This window comes from Elephantulus edwardii, unplaced genomic scaffold (genome assembly GCF_000299155.1).
Source record: "Elephantulus edwardii isolate Elephantulus edwardi_28Jun2011 unplaced genomic scaffold, EleEdw1.0 scaffold00022, whole genome shotgun sequence".
Classification (NCBI taxonomy): domain Eukaryota; kingdom Metazoa; phylum Chordata; class Mammalia; order Macroscelidea; family Macroscelididae; genus Elephantulus; species Elephantulus edwardii.
In genome coordinates, this window is record NW_006399772.1 from 16,556,121 (window position 1) to 16,560,954 (window position 4,834).

At 40.4% G+C, this 4,834-nt stretch overlaps 1 pseudogene; it reads left to right on the forward strand.

Moving 5' to 3' along the window:
* Positions 1–3,173: 3,173 nt before the first annotated feature.
* LOC102874525 lies at positions 3,174–3,855 on the forward strand (annotated as a pseudogene).
* The last annotated feature ends 979 nt before the right edge of the window (positions 3,856–4,834 follow it).

Consider the following 4,834-nt stretch of genomic DNA (forward strand, 5'->3'; position numbering starts at 1 on the left):
TCAACTTGAACTTGCATATGAGCAATTGATGTATTGCAGTCAGTCCTTGAGCTTGTTCTGATGACATTCTGCTCCTCCATGATCTCATTTTACACATGTAGTCTGTGGAAATTATTCCTATTTATGAAAGAATTAATCTCTATAAAGGCCAATGAATTGTTTACTCTTGTCTATGAAATTAGCATTTCTAGAACTGAATTTGAAATGAAAGTATGTTGCTTGCTTTAATCTGCTTTGGTTTGACATTCAGCAATTTCTATATTGAAATTTTTCTATCAATCATAAATACACTGTGATGCAGATGGCCCTACTGCACTATGTTATCAGAGACCTTGGCTGAAAGAAGGCATGGAAATGAAACAAAAGAAAGCAGTGTTATCTGGGGCTTCCAAAAGTAGATTTCATGATATGTTGGCAATTTTTAAGGTCATTTCAAATAAAGTGGCAATTAGAGCTGCCAAATTTGACATTTAATAATTAGCCATTTGCATCACAAAACAATATGCAGCCTCATCAGCTTTCTGTTCCTTCTCAGAATTCTTTTTTGAGATGCTTTATATAGATAATGTAGTGAGCCCCATGATGCAACTAGTTCAGCTTATAAAACTTAATTTAATATGTATCTAAAGAATGCTGCTGTTGTTATGTGCCATAGAGTTACCTGTGACTCATAGCAACCCCATGTATAACTGAAGCCTGTCCTATCCTGAGCCAATCTCACTGACTCTGACACATCTATCCCTATTGCCCCAGTTACTATTATCAATCCCTCTCATCTGGGGTCTTCGTCTCCTGTGCTGTCCCTTCACCTTTCTGAGTATGATATCCTCTTCCAAGGACAGATTCCATCTGGCCACATGCCCAAAATATGTGAGATGGAGCTTCAAAATCCTAGCCTCCAAGGAGAAACTTGGTTTCACCCTCTGCAGGACAGACCTATTTGATTTCTTGGCAGTCCATGTTATGTTCAATACTCTGCTTCAGCACCACAACTCAGAGGCATCAACTCTTCTTCTGTTATCCTTAGTCATTGTTCAGCTCTGATGCATAGCAAGTAATTGCAAAGACCATGGCCTGGATCAGACACACTAGTCTCTAGACTGACATCACTGCTTATCAGTACTCTGGAGAGGTCCTTAACAGCAGATTTACCCAGTGCAATTTGTTGTGTGTTTTTTGTTTTTTTTTTACTTCCTGACAGTTGGTGCCAAGAGTGTTGAACTCTTCTTCATCTATCATGGTGCAGCCAATTTGCCTATTGGTGAGAATCATTGTTTTCTTTATGTTGAGCTTCAATCCATATTGAAGACTACAGTCCTTGACCTTCTGTAGCAAATGTTTCAGGTCCTCCTCAGTTTCAGCCAGCAAAGTTGCATCATCTGCATAATGTAGGCTTGTTGGTGAATCTTCAGAAATTGTGAACATAAGCATTAAGAATCATTCACTGCTAAAACTTGGGTATGAAATGAATGAGTTAATTCATATTTTCTGGTAACTTTCCATCCATTTCATGGAATTTCCTTTAGAATCAGGGTTTAAGGATCTGCTTGGAAAAGTGGAAGGTCAGTGAAGAAGAGATAGATCCTCACAGGGGTGGACGTATCCAGTGACTATATCAGTGACTCAAGAATATCAGAGATGGTAAGGATGGCACAGGATATGGCAAGGTTCAGGTCTGTTATTCACAGGGTTGTATGAGTTATGGTTTAATCAGCAGCAATAGCAACATGCTTTCTTGGCACCAGCAGCCAGGAAATCAAAAGAAGAATTGCATTGGGAAAATCTGCTCTCAAGGACCTCTCTAGAATGCTAAAGAGCAAAGATGTCAGTATAGAGACTAAGGTGTGCCTGATCCAGGCCATGATCTTTGCAATGATTGTTATGCACCAGAAAGCTAGACAGTGCCTAACGATGACAAAAGAAGAATTGATGCTGGCAAAGAGGATTGAACATGAACTACCAAGACGATAAATAAGGCTGTCCTTAAGAGGAGGAATCCAGGTTGCTTCTTGGAGGCAAGTATTTTGAGGCTAATTTCGCATACTTTGGGCTTACTGCTCAGAGGAACCAGTCCTTGGAGAAGGACATCAGGTTTGGAAGGGTGGAGAGAGAGAGCAAGAGAGAAAGACGCTGGAGGAAATGGATTGGCACAGTAACTGGATTAATGAGTGTAGGAGTGTTGGAGATGGTGATATTGGTTCAGTATAGGGCAGGGATCAGACCTATTATGCATAGGATCACTATGAATCACAGGTGACTCAATGGTATATATCAATAACGGTCTGTCAAGGGGGAGCTCCTTAGAGGAAACGATAGTGAGACTTTATCTCATATGTCTGGGGCCAGGCCTTGGAGGGGGACATCATGCATGGAAAAGTGGAAGATCAGAGAAGTGAAGGAAGATCTCAATGAGATGGATTGACACAATCACTAAAAATGAATTTAAATACAGCAGAGGTTGTGAGGATGACACAAGATCAGGCAAGGCTTCAGTCTATTATATTGTAGGATCATTATGAGTCAGTCAACCAGATGGCATTTAAACAACAACAACAACACTATCCTTTTAGGTTTTTTAGTAATTATTTTTCTTTCTCCAGCTTGGTGTTTTTTGGGTTTGGTGTTTTTTGGTTTTTTTTTTAATGGTCTTGGGGCAAGCTACTGTCATTTCAGCTTATACAGTGTGGTATAGTTAACAAATTGGCATTGAAGGAATTTGAAAGCAAAAGGAAATAAAAATGAATGTTCATAGGCATAAATTACTATATGAAAATGACAAAATTCCTCCCTTTTTACAGTTTAAACAAAACTCCTTTTTTTTCAAAATTTATTATTTCTTGTGTGTTTGTACTGTCAGATTGGATCTGACTGGTACAGGAGGAGATTTCCCCTTCTTCTCCAGCAGAGCATCTGGTGGATTTGAACCATATACCTCTGAGATTGCAGTGTAGCTTCTTGCCATGAGGCCACCAGAGCTCCTTCAAAATTATGATTTTGTGGTAAACATATAAATCCTTCCTCATTTTTGAAGGAATATAAAAATAGATTACTTTCAGCCTCTTCGCTGCCTCCTGGTTTCATCGCGCTACAGGCTGCACTTGGAGGGACTTCAGCCCCAGCCCCGGGCTGTGTGTGTGGGCACTCAGAGAGAATCCAGAAAACTCAAAGCCGACATGGAATCAAGGCCCAAGCTCCACTCTCCCAATGGGTAAGGCCGCATGGAATCCACTCAGTGGGCATTAGTGCCTGCTGGAGTTGAGTTTGACGAAGAATTTTTAGAAACAAGAGACCAGTTGCAGAACTTACGGAACAGTAACCACCTGTTCTTCCAGCAAGTGCCCATGGCTGAAATGGACTGAATGAAGTTGGTGCAGACCCGAAGCATTCTCCACTACATAGCGGAGAAGTACCACCTCTTTGGCAGTGACCTCAAGGAGAAAACCCTGACTGGCGTGTATGTGGAAGGAACACTGGATCTTCTGGCAATTATTATCCTGTATCCTTTTTTAAAACTAGACGGTTAAAAAAAAAAAAAGGCTTTGTTAGCATGACCCAGAAGGCTGTACTCAGATACTTTCCCATGCTTGAAAAGATTTTCAGAGATCACGGACAGACCTTTCTCATTGGCAACCTGCTAAGCCTTGCAGATGTGATCCTACTTCAGACCACTTTGGCCCTTAGAGTTAATGCCTAATATCCTCGCTTCATTTACCCACCTCCAGGAGTACTCTGTGAAAATAAGCAATATCCCTACCATTACGAAATTATGAAATTCTTGTGTCTGGCAGCAAGAAGCAGCCTCCGCCTGATGATGTCCATGGGAAAACCGTCTACACCCTCTTTGACACTTTGTGAAACACACATATCGGTGAGTGAGAACGTGTCCCCAGAACTGGCTGTGTTCACAGTGTCTTGGCCACTGCTGGGCTGCAGCGAGCCCAGCTCTGTCATGGTGTTTATATGCAGAGCCTTCCCCATCGAAGAGATGTCTTCCAGAAATGGGGGGACTTTTTTATCTAGTAAATATTGTTATGAAGGGTTTTTCTGAAAACCTTTTTTTTTGAGGGGTCGGGGAAGGGCCTGGTGCTTAAATTGGATTAGATCTGGGTCCTGCAATCAATGAGAATTGACAGGTCCTCTCACTCTCCTGTGAACTCTCTTTCTTCTCTCCTGGTCCATTCTAAAATGTCTGGGTTGGTTGTTTTTTCGTTTTTGTTTTTTTAAAATTTTTTCCTGGGTCTTTTCTTAACATTTAGTGTCTAAGAACAAGAATGTCTAATGAAAGACTCTCCTCTCTGCTATTGCAAGTCAAATGGTAGTCACAAATACAAGCTACTTTTTCTGGAATAAAGAAACTTAAGAATAAAAAAAAAAATAGATTACTTTCAAAAGCAGTGTGTTCAGAAGATAACTATTCTGTGTGAAGGCCTCATAGCCAATACCAATTTCTTCCTGGAAAAACATTAAAAGAGAATTGATTAGCAGGTTTGATATGCTTTGGCATAAATTAGATTTTATTAAGCACAAATCTTGGCTGGAAATGAATTTGCAAATTAAAATGTCTTCTAACGTAATTACATTGTCTTCTAGTGTAAATCATTTCAGAAAGGAAAACTCAACTTTTAGCAAGAAATGAATTGTATTCTTAGTAGAATTAAATGAAGGTATTAGGAGGAAAGTGAAAAGCATCGTGTGAGAAGATATGGGGTTGGGGCACCTCCTTGATCCTTGTGATTCCTCCCAGCGACCTGCCCAGGCTTGGCCGTGAATAGCTATGTACAGACTGAAGGCTCAGTCTGGCACATTTGCTCTGAAGATCTATTCATTTGTAATC